At 50.1% G+C, this 11,702-nt stretch overlaps 6 non-coding genes across 6 annotated transcripts; all 6 read left to right on the top strand.

Annotated features, from left to right (window-relative positions):
* The first annotated feature begins 1,796 nt into the window (after nucleotides 1-1,796).
* On the top strand, nucleotides 1,797-1,880 carry Trnal-uaa (transfer RNA leucine (anticodon UAA)). Its single transcript has one exon. It is a non-coding gene; the product is annotated as a tRNA-Leu (tRNA).
* Nucleotides 1,881-3,666: 1,786 nt separating this feature from the next.
* Trnal-uaa (transfer RNA leucine (anticodon UAA)) lies at nucleotides 3,667-3,750 on the top strand. Its single transcript has one exon. It is a non-coding gene; the product is annotated as a tRNA-Leu (tRNA).
* Nucleotides 3,751-5,538: 1,788 nt separating this feature from the next.
* On the top strand, nucleotides 5,539-5,622 carry Trnal-uaa (transfer RNA leucine (anticodon UAA)). The gene has a single exon. It is a non-coding gene; the product is annotated as a tRNA-Leu (tRNA).
* Nucleotides 5,623-7,408: 1,786 nt separating this feature from the next.
* Nucleotides 7,409-7,492, top strand: Trnal-uaa (transfer RNA leucine (anticodon UAA)). Its single transcript has one exon. It is a non-coding gene; the product is annotated as a tRNA-Leu (tRNA).
* A 1,787-nt stretch (nucleotides 7,493-9,279) lies between these two features.
* Trnal-uaa (transfer RNA leucine (anticodon UAA)) lies at nucleotides 9,280-9,363 on the top strand. Its single transcript has one exon. It is a non-coding gene; the product is annotated as a tRNA-Leu (tRNA).
* Nucleotides 9,364-11,149: 1,786 nt separating this feature from the next.
* Trnal-uaa (transfer RNA leucine (anticodon UAA)) lies at nucleotides 11,150-11,233 on the top strand. The gene has a single exon. It is a non-coding gene; the product is annotated as a tRNA-Leu (tRNA).
* The last annotated feature ends 469 nt before the right edge of the window (nucleotides 11,234-11,702 follow it).

Genomic DNA, 11,702 nt, shown 5'->3' with positions numbered 1-11,702 from the left:
ACATCTGACAAAGCATTTTAAACATTCTGAAACTAACATACTCCCTTGATCTTACAGAACAAGTAAATTATGCAGGAACACGCCGCAGATTTTACTAGAGACGACAGTGACAGCCCGAGCGGTCGAAAAGAAATAGCGGAACATACTTTTCCTGCGTCGAGGTTTAGCTCTTCTCACGGACGTTTCCGTTGTTGTTGTGCTGTGGCTCTGGGTTCCAAGCGACAGCGAGAAAACCTCAACAGCAACGCATACGTGTTTAAATGAATCTTAAGGCCTTAATAAAGATAGATGAAACGGTGGTTCAGGTGCTGGAGTTCTGAAGCGGCCGTATTGCGTGGGCAGTATGCTCACTAAGTTAATGTGTCATGCTAACAACGGGAAGGCTATGGGTTACATCCCACCAAGGGATATTCCATATTGCTTCCCTAAAAGGCAGCGCGAGAGACTGCCAGGCAAATCCCAAGTGATCTGTACAAGGACTGAGATGTCCGCACGTCTGGAAACGTTCTCGCCGACTTGTGTGCCACGCTGACGACGCGGGTTCTCGTCCGATCACCGAAGTTAAGCAGCGTTTTTGCGTGCTTAGTACACGGCTCAGTGGCTAACTAGGAAGTCTGCGTGCTGTTGGAATCTTTTATTTTGCCTTTTCCCTTAGTTTTCGGTGTTGCTGCGCGGTAATGATACGGTCCAGCACGCTGACCCCTCTCTTGCCTCTCGGGACGCAAATTCGCGAACCTGCGGCCACAGTCAAATGAAAGGGTCCGTTGTGCGTTTGTCGAGTTGGTCTCTCCCAGTCGTTTCTAGCGCCCTTCCTCTACATATACGACCATTTGCAAGCGTCAGCTTTCGCGTCAGCCGAGCAAAGTCGAGACAAGTCGACACATGGGGACACACGATGCTGTGAATCGCAATCCGCACTAGCCTACGCGGAGCGGGACGAGGGGCGAAGGAAAACCATTCGTAACACGACAGTTCGGAAATTCGACGATCGCGAGCGTTGGAAACACTCTCCTGGGTAAAGAAGACAACTTCGGTGCGGTGTCCGGGTTTCGAACCCGGATCAGCTACTTGGGAAGCAACCATGCTGACCGACACAGCACCACCGCCTTCTGCTACGCGCTGCTTGCGCCGTGATGTGTCGCCTTCCCTCCTGGCGCCAGAGGCCGAAGGCAATCTCGCTGTAGGCGCTCAACGCCGAGTGGAAGGCGAGCACATGTGAACCCGTTTTCCTGGTGCTGCTAGGGCCATATACTGAAACTGAGCGCAGAACTAACTTTTACTGAAGAATCTGCCCTTTAATGCACATCAGGGCGAACACGAAATTTCTAATATGAAGTACTCACTGACGATCCAAAGACGTTTCAGTATGTACGCGTCGGTACCACCGGGGCAGTGCCTAAGTATTGTAAAGTGAAGGTCGACAGTTTGAGCCTCACGGGAAGTATTTCATTGGCTTCCCACGAGTGCGTGATGCACAGCGTGGCTGTTGCTAGGAAACGGCCTTATTTGCCGTTGGCCAATATCTAGTTTTCTTTGCATCAATGTGAAAATGTTCCTATTACTAAATACAGTTTTGCTAGTTACAGTTCAAACTAGAAACGACGGAAGAAAGCGGTCCAACGCGCCACATTGCTTCCCGAAAGGGAGGGTGCATTTTCTACGCCATGTCTGACATTGCGTCTTAAATTTTCTAAAACTGACATAATTCCATCCTACCGAAAAAAGAAACAGATTTCGCAGTGAGGTTCTTTGAGATATTGCTAGAGATGGAAGTCTCTGGAGCTCTTGCCTCGCACGTCAGATTGGCCGAGCGGTCTAAGGCGCCAGATTTAAGCTCTGGTTCCCGCAAGGGAGCGTGGGTTCGAACCCCACATCTGACAAAGCATTTTAAACATTCTGAAACTAACATACTCCCTTGATCTTACAGAACAAGTAAATTATGCAGGAACACGCCGCAGATTTTACTAGAGACGACAGTGACAGCCCGAGCGGTCGAAAAGAAATAGCGGAACATACTTTTCCTGCGTCGAGGTTTAGCTCTTCTCACGGACGTTTCCGTTGTTGTTGTGCTGTGGCTCTGGGTTCCAAGCGACAGCGAGAAAACCTCAACAGCAACGCATACGTGTTTAAATGAATCTTAAGGCCTTAATAAAGATAGATGAAACGGTGGTTCAGGTGCTGGAGTTCTGAAGCGGCCGTATTGCGTGGGCAGTATGCTCACTAAGTTAATGTGTCATGCTAACAACGGGAAGGCTATGGGTTACATCCCACCAAGGGATATTCCATATTGCTTCCCTAAAAGGCAGCGCGAGAGACTGCCAGGCAAATCCCAAGTGATCTGTACAAGGACTGAGATGTCCGCACGTCTGGAAACGTTCTCGCCGACTTGTGTGCCACGCTGACGACGCGGGTTCTCGTCCGATCACCGAAGTTAAGCAGCGTTTTTGCGTGCTTAGTACACGGCTCAGTGGCTAACTAGGAAGTCTGCGTGCTGTTGGAATCTTTTATTTTGCCTTTTCCCTTAGTTTTCGGTGTTGCTGCGCGGTAATGATACGGTCCAGCACGCTGACCCCTCTCTTGCCTCTCGGGACGCAAATTCGCGAACCTGCGGCCACAGTCAAATGAAAGGGTCCGTTGTGCGTTTGTCGAGTTGGTCTCTCCCAGTCGTTTCTAGCGCCCTTCCTCTACATATACGACCATTTGCAAGCGTCAGCTTTCGCGTCAGCCGAGCAAAGTCGAGACAAGTCGACACATGGGGACACACGATGCTGTGAATCGCAATCCGCACTAGCCTACGCGGAGCGGGACGAGGGGCGAAGGAAAACCATTCGTAACACGACAGTTCGGAAATTCGACGATCGCGAGCGTTGGAAACACTCTCCTGGGTAAAGAAGACAACTTCGGTGCGGTGTCCGGGTTTCGAACCCGGATCAGCTACTTGGGAAGCAACCATGCTGACCGACACAGCACCACCGCCTTCTGCTACGCGCTGCTTGCGCCGTGATGTGTCGCCTTCCCTCCTGGCGCCAGAGGCCGAAGGCAATCTCGCTGTAGGCGCTCAACGCCGAGTGGAAGGCGAGCACATGTGAACCCGTTTTCCTGGTGCTGCTAGGGCCATATACTGAAACTGAGCGCAGAACTAACTTTTACTGAAGAATCTGCCCTTTAATGCACATCAGGGCGAACACGAAATTTCTAATATGAAGTACTCACTGACGATCCAAAGACGTTTCAGTATGTACGCGTCGGTACCACCGGGGCAGTGCCTAAGTATTGTAAAGTGAAGGTCGACAGTTTGAGCCTCACGGGAAGTATTTCATTGGCTTCCCACGAGTGCGTGATGCACAGCGTGGCTGTTGCTAGGAAACGGCCTTATTTGCCGTTGGCCAATATCTAGTTTTCTTTGCATCAATGTGAAAATGTTCCTATTACTAAATACAGTTTTGCTAGTTACAGTTCAAACTAGAAACGACGGAAGAAAGCGGTCCAACGCGCCACATTGCTTCCCGAAAGGGAGGGTGCATTTTCTACGCCATGTCTGACATTGCGTCTTAAATTTTCTAAAACTGACATAATTCCATCCTACCGAAAAAAGAAACAGATTTCGCAGTGAGGTTCTTTGAGATATTGCTAGAGATGGAAGTCTCTGGAGCTCTTGCCTCGCACGTCAGATTGGCCGAGCGGTCTAAGGCGCCAGATTTAAGCTCTGGTTCCCGCAAGGGAGCGTGGGTTCGAACCCCACATCTGACAAAGCATTTTAAACATTCTGAAACTAACATACTCCCTTGATCTTACAGAACAAGTAAATTATGCAGGAACACGCCGCAGATTTTACTAGAGACGACAGTGACAGCCCGAGCGGTCGAAAAGAAATAGCGGAACATACTTTTCCTGCGTCGAGGTTTAGCTCTTCTCACGGACGTTTCCGTTGTTGTTGTGCTGTGGCTCTGGGTTCCAAGCGACAGCGAGAGAAAACCTCAACAGCAACGCATACGTGTTTAAATGAATCTTAAGGCCTTAATAAAGATAGATGAAACGGTGGTTCAGGTGCTGGAGTTCTGAAGCGGCCGTATTGCGTGGGCAGTATGCTCACTAAGTTAATGTGTCATGCTAACAACGGGAAGGCTATGGGTTACATCCCACCAAGGGATATTCCATATTGCTTCCCTAAAAGGCAGCGCGAGAGACTGCCAGGCAAATCCCAAGTGATCTGTACAAGGACTGAGATGTCCGCACGTCTGGAAACGTTCTCGCCGACTTGTGTGCCACGCTGACGACGCGGGTTCTCGTCCGATCACCGAAGTTAAGCAGCGTTTTTGCGTGCTTAGTACACGGCTCAGTGGCTAACTAGGAAGTCTGCGTGCTGTTGGAATCTTTTATTTTGCCTTTTCCCTTAGTTTTCGGTGTTGCTGCGCGGTAATGATACGGTCCAGCACGCTGACCCCTCTCTTGCCTCTCGGGACGCAAATTCGCGAACCTGCGGCCACAGTCAAATGAAAGGGTCCGTTGTGCGTTTGTCGAGTTGGTCTCTCCCAGTCGTTTCTAGCGCCCTTCCTCTACATATACGACCATTTGCAAGCGTCAGCTTTCGCGTCAGCCGAGCAAAGTCGAGACAAGTCGACACATGGGGACACACGATGCTGTGAATCGCAATCCGCACTAGCCTACGCGGAGCGGGACGAGGGGCGAAGGAAAACCATTCGTAACACGACAGTTCGGAAATTCGACGATCGCGAGCGTTGGAAACACTCTCCTGGGTAAAGAAGACAACTTCGGTGCGGTGTCCGGGTTTCGAACCCGGATCAGCTACTTGGGAAGCAACCATGCTGACCGACACAGCACCACCGCCTTCTGCTACGCGCTGCTTGCGCCGTGATGTGTCGCCTTCCCTCCTGGCGCCAGAGGCCGAAGGCAATCTCGCTGTAGGCGCTCAACGCCGAGTGGAAGGCGAGCACATGTGAACCCGTTTTCCTGGTGCTGCTAGGGCCATATACTGAAACTGAGCGCAGAACTAACTTTTACTGAAGAATCTGCCCTTTAATGCACATCAGGGCGAACACGAAATTTCTAATATGAAGTACTCACTGACGATCCAAAGACGTTTCAGTATGTACGCGTCGGTACCACCGGGGCAGTGCCTAAGTATTGTAAAGTGAAGGTCGACAGTTTGAGCCTCACGGGAAGTATTTCATTGGCTTCCCACGAGTGCGTGATGCACAGCGTGGCTGTTGCTAGGAAACGGCCTTATTTGCCGTTGGCCAATATCTAGTTTTCTTTGCATCAATGTGAAAATGTTCCTATTACTAAATACAGTTTTGCTAGTTACAGTTCAAACTAGAAACGACGGAAGAAAGCGGTCCAACGCGCCACATTGCTTCCCGAAAGGGAGGGTGCATTTTCTACGCCATGTCTGACATTGCGTCTTAAATTTTCTAAAACTGACATAATTCCATCCTACCGAAAAAAGAAACAGATTTCGCAGTGAGGTTCTTTGAGATATTGCTAGAGATGGAAGTCTCTGGAGCTCTTGCCTCGCACGTCAGATTGGCCGAGCGGTCTAAGGCGCCAGATTTAAGCTCTGGTTCCCGCAAGGGAGCGTGGGTTCGAACCCCACATCTGACAAAGCATTTTAAACATTCTGAAACTAACATACTCCCTTGATCTTACAGAACAAGTAAATTATGCAGGAACACGCCGCAGATTTTACTAGAGACGACAGTGACAGCCCGAGCGGTCGAAAAGAAATAGCGGAACATACTTTTCCTGCGTCGAGGTTTAGCTCTTCTCACGGACGTTTCCGTTGTTGTTGTGCTGTGGCTCTGGGTTCCAAGCGACAGCGAGAAAACCTCAACAGCAACGCATACGTGTTTAAATGAATCTTAAGGCCTTAATAAAGATAGATGAAACGGTGGTTCAGGTGCTGGAGTTCTGAAGCGGCCGTATTGCGTGGGCAGTATGCTCACTAAGTTAATGTGTCATGCTAACAACGGGAAGGCTATGGGTTACATCCCACCAAGGGATATTCCATATTGCTTCCCTAAAAGGCAGCGCGAGAGACTGCCAGGCAAATCCCAAGTGATCTGTACAAGGACTGAGATGTCCGCACGTCTGGAAACGTTCTCGCCGACTTGTGTGCCACGCTGACGACGCGGGTTCTCGTCCGATCACCGAAGTTAAGCAGCGTTTTTGCGTGCTTAGTACACGGCTCAGTGGCTAACTAGGAAGTCTGCGTGCTGTTGGAATCTTTTATTTTGCCTTTTCCCTTAGTTTTCGGTGTTGCTGCGCGGTAATGATACGGTCCAGCACGCTGACCCCTCTCTTGCCTCTCGGGACGCAAATTCGCGAACCTGCGGCCACAGTCAAATGAAAGGGTCCGTTGTGCGTTTGTCGAGTTGGTCTCTCCCAGTCGTTTCTAGCGCCCTTCCTCTACATATACGACCATTTGCAAGCGTCAGCTTTCGCGTCAGCCGAGCAAAGTCGAGACAAGTCGACACATGGGGACACACGATGCTGTGAATCGCAATCCGCACTAGCCTACGCGGAGCGGGACGAGGGGCGAAGGAAAACCATTCGTAACACGACAGTTCGGAAATTCGACGATCGCGAGCGTTGGAAACACTCTCCTGGGTAAAGAAGACAACTTCGGTGCGGTGTCCGGGTTTCGAACCCGGATCAGCTACTTGGGAAGCAACCATGCTGACCGACACAGCACCACCGCCTTCTGCTACGCGCTGCTTGCGCCGTGATGTGTCGCCTTCCCTCCTGGCGCCAGAGGCCGAAGGCAATCTCGCTGTAGGCGCTCAACGCCGAGTGGAAGGCGAGCACATGTGAACCCGTTTTCCTGGTGCTGCTAGGGCCATATACTGAAACTGAGCGCAGAACTAACTTTTACTGAAGAATCTGCCCTTTAATGCACATCAGGGCGAACACGAAATTTCTAATATGAAGTACTCACTGACGATCCAAAGACGTTTCAGTATGTACGCGTCGGTACCACCGGGGCAGTGCCTAAGTATTGTAAAGTGAAGGTCGACAGTTTGAGCCTCACGGGAAGTATTTCATTGGCTTCCCACGAGTGCGTGATGCACAGCGTGGCTGTTGCTAGGAAACGGCCTTATTTGCCGTTGGCCAATATCTAGTTTTCTTTGCATCAATGTGAAAATGTTCCTATTACTAAATACAGTTTTGCTAGTTACAGTTCAAACTAGAAACGACGGAAGAAAGCGGTCCAACGCGCCACATTGCTTCCCGAAAGGGAGGGTGCATTTTCTACGCCATGTCTGACATTGCGTCTTAAATTTTCTAAAACTGACATAATTCCATCCTACCGAAAAAAGAAACAGATTTCGCAGTGAGGTTCTTTGAGATATTGCTAGAGATGGAAGTCTCTGGAGCTCTTGCCTCGCACGTCAGATTGGCCGAGCGGTCTAAGGCGCCAGATTTAAGCTCTGGTTCCCGCAAGGGAGCGTGGGTTCGAACCCCACATCTGACAAAGCATTTTAAACATTCTGAAACTAACATACTCCCTTGATCTTACAGAACAAGTAAATTATGCAGGAACACGCCGCAGATTTTACTAGAGACGACAGTGACAGCCCGAGCGGTCGAAAAGAAATAGCGGAACATACTTTTCCTGCGTCGAGGTTTAGCTCTTCTCACGGACGTTTCCGTTGTTGTTGTGCTGTGGCTCTGGGTTCCAAGCGACAGCGAGAAAACCTCAACAGCAACGCATACGTGTTTAAATGAATCTTAAGGCCTTAATAAAGATAGATGAAACGGTGGTTCAGGTGCTGGAGTTCTGAAGCGGCCGTATTGCGTGGGCAGTATGCTCACTAAGTTAATGTGTCATGCTAACAACGGGAAGGCTATGGGTTACATCCCACCAAGGGATATTCCATATTGCTTCCCTAAAAGGCAGCGCGAGAGACTGCCAGGCAAATCCCAAGTGATCTGTACAAGGACTGAGATGTCCGCACGTCTGGAAACGTTCTCGCCGACTTGTGTGCCACGCTGACGACGCGGGTTCTCGTCCGATCACCGAAGTTAAGCAGCGTTTTTGCGTGCTTAGTACACGGCTCAGTGGCTAACTAGGAAGTCTGCGTGCTGTTGGAATCTTTTATTTTGCCTTTTCCCTTAGTTTTCGGTGTTGCTGCGCGGTAATGATACGGTCCAGCACGCTGACCCCTCTCTTGCCTCTCGGGACGCAAATTCGCGAACCTGCGGCCACAGTCAAATGAAAGGGTCCGTTGTGCGTTTGTCGAGTTGGTCTCTCCCAGTCGTTTCTAGCGCCCTTCCTCTACATATACGACCATTTGCAAGCGTCAGCTTTCGCGTCAGCCGAGCAAAGTCGAGACAAGTCGACACATGGGGACACACGATGCTGTGAATCGCAATCCGCACTAGCCTACGCGGAGCGGGACGAGGGGCGAAGGAAAACCATTCGTAACACGACAGTTCGGAAATTCGACGATCGCGAGCGTTGGAAACACTCTCCTGGGTAAAGAAGACAACTTCGGTGCGGTGTCCGGGTTTCGAACCCGGATCAGCTACTTGGGAAGCAACCATGCTGACCGACACAGCACCACCGCCTTCTGCTACGCGCTGCTTGCGCCGTGATGTGTCGCCTTCCCTCCTGGCGCCAGAGGCCGAAGGCAATCTCGCTGTAGGCGCTCAACGCCGAGTGGAAGGCGAGCACATGTGAACCCGTTTTCCTGGTGCTGCTAGGGCCATATACTGAAACTGAGCGCAGAACTAACTTTTACTGAAGAATCTGCCCTTTAATGCACATCAGGGCGAACACGAAATTTCTAATATGAAGTACTCACTGACGATCCAAAGACGTTTCAGTATGTACGCGTCGGTACCGACCGGGGCAGTGCCTAAGTATTGTAAAGTGAAGGTCGACAGTTTGAGCCTCACGGGAAGTATTTCATTGGCTTCCCACGAGTGCGTGATGCACAGCGTGGCTGTTGCTAGGAAACGGCCTTATTTGCCGTTGGCCAATATCTAGTTTTCTTTGCATCAATGTGAAAATGTTCCTATTACTAAATACAGTTTTGCTAGTTACAGTTCAAACTAGAAACGACGGAAGAAAGCGGTCCAACGCGCCACATTGCTTCCCGAAAGGGAGGGTGCATTTTCTACGCCATGTCTGACATTGCGTCTTAAATTTTCTAAAACTGACATAATTCCATCCTACCGAAAAAAGAAACAGATTTCGCAGTGAGGTTCTTTGAGATATTGCTAGAGATGGAAGTCTCTGGAGCTCTTGCCTCGCACGTCAGATTGGCCGAGCGGTCTAAGGCGCCAGATTTAAGCTCTGGTTCCCGCAAGGGAGCGTGGGTTCGAACCCCACATCTGACAAAGCATTTTAAACATTCTGAAACTAACATACTCCCTTGATCTTACAGAACAAGTAAATTATGCAGGAACACGCCGCAGATTTTACTAGAGACGACAGTGACAGCCCGAGCGGTCGAAAAGAAATAGCGGAACATACTTTTCCTGCGTCGAGGTTTAGCTCTTCTCACGGACGTTTCCGTTGTTGTTGTGCTGTGGCTCTGGGTTCCAAGCGACAGCGAGAAAACCTCAACAGCAACGCATACGTGTTTAAATGAATCTTAAGGCCTTAATAAAGATAGATGAAACGGTGGTTCAGGTGCTGGAGTTCTGAAGCGGCCGTATTGCGTGGGCAGTATGCTCACTAAGTTAATGTGTCATGCTAACAACGGGAAGGCTATGGGTTACATCCCACCAAGGGATATTCCATATTGCTTCCCTAAAAGGCAGCGCGAGAGACTGCCAGGCAAATCCCAAGTGATCTGTACAAGGACTGAGATGTCCGCACGTCTGGAAACGTTCTCGCCGACTTGTGTGCCACGCTGACGACGCGGGTTCTCGTCCGATCACCGAAGTTAAGCAGCGTTTTTGCGTGCTTAGTACACGGCTCAGTGGCTAACTAGGAAGTCTGCGTGCTGTTGGAATCTTTTATTTTGCCTTTTCCCTTAGTTTTCGGTGTTGCTGCGCGGTAATGATACGGTCCAGCACGCTGACCCCTCTCTTGCCTCTCGGGACGCAAATTCGCGAACCTGCGGCCACAGTCAAATGAAAGGGTCCGTTGTGCGTTTGTCGAGTTGGTCTCTCCCAGTCGTTTCTAGCGCCCTTCCTCTACATATACGACCATTTGCAAGCGTCAGCTTTCGCGTCAGCCGAGCAAAGTCGAGACAAGTCGACACATGGGGACACACGATGCTGTGAATCGCAATCCGCACTAGCCTACGCGGAGCGGGACGAGGGGCGAAGGAAAACCATTCGTAACACGACAGTTCGGAAATTCGACGATCGCGAGCGTTGGAAACACTCTCCTGGGTAAAGAAGACAACTTCGGTGCGGTGTCCGGGTTTCGAACCCGGATCAGCTACTTGGGAAGCAACCATGCTGACCGACACAGCACCACCGCCTTCTGCTACGCGCTGCTTGCGCCGTGATGTGTCGCCTTCCCTCCTGGCGCCAGAGGCCGAAGGCAATCTCGCTGTAGGCGCTCAACGCCGAGTGGAAGGCGAGCACATGTGAACCCGTTTTCCTGGTGCTGCTAGGGCCATATACTGAAACTGAGCGCAGAACTAACTTTTACTGAAGAATCTGCCCTTTAATGCACATCAGGGCGAACACGAAATTTCTAATATGAAGTACTCACTGACGATCCAAAGACGTTTCAGTATGTACGCGTCGGTACCACCGGGGCAGTGCCTAAGTATTGTAAAGTGAAGGTCGACAGTTTGAGCCTCACGGGAAGTATTTCATTGGCTTCCCACGAGTGCGTGATGCACAGCGTGGCTGTTGCTAGGAAACGGCCTTATTTGCCGTTGGCCAATATCTAGTTTTCTTTGCATCAATGTGAAAATGTTCCTATTACTAAATACAGTTTTGCTAGTTACAGTTCAAACTAGAAACGACGGAAGAAAGCGGTCCAACGCGCCACATTGCTTCCCGAAAGGGAGGGTGCATTTTCTACGCCATGTCTGACATTGCGTCTTAAATTTTCTAAAACTGACATAATTCCATCCTACCGAAAAAAGAAACAGATTTCGCAGTGAGGTTCTTTGAGATATTGCTAGAGATGGAAGTCTCTGGAGCTCTTGCCTCGCACGTCAGATTGGCCGAGCGGTCTAAGGCGCCAGATTTAAGCTCTGGTTCCCGCAAGGGAGCGTGGGTTCGAACCCCACATCTGACAAAGCATTTTAAACATTCTGAAACTAACATACTCCCTTGATCTTACAGAACAAGTAAATTATGCAGGAACACGCCGCAGATTTTACTAGAGACGACAGTGACAGCCCGAGCGGTCGAAAAGAAATAGCGGAACATACTTTTCCTGCGTCGAGGTTTAGCTCTTCTCACGGACGTTTCCGTTGTTGTTGTGCTGTGGCTCTGGGTTCCAAGCGACAGCGAGAAAACCTCAACAGCAACGCATACGTGTTTAAATGAATCTTAAGGCCTTAATAAAGATAGATGAAACGGTGGTTCAGGTGCTGGAGTTCTGAAGCGGCCGTATTGCGTGGGCAGTATGCTCACTAAGTTAATGTGTCATGCTAACAACGGGAAGGCTATGGGTTACATCCCACCAAGGGATATTCCATATTGCTTCCCTAAAAGGCAGCGCGAGAGACTGCCAGGCAAATCCCAAGTGATCTGTACAAGGA

The sequence above is a fragment of the Schistocerca serialis genome, unplaced genomic scaffold (genome assembly GCF_023864345.2).
Source record: "Schistocerca serialis cubense isolate TAMUIC-IGC-003099 unplaced genomic scaffold, iqSchSeri2.2 HiC_scaffold_1382, whole genome shotgun sequence".
In the NCBI taxonomy this organism is placed as follows: Eukaryota; Metazoa; Arthropoda; class Insecta; order Orthoptera; family Acrididae; genus Schistocerca; species Schistocerca serialis.
Note: the sequence above shows the minus strand (reverse complement) of the source record. Positions and strands in the feature narration are given on the sequence as shown.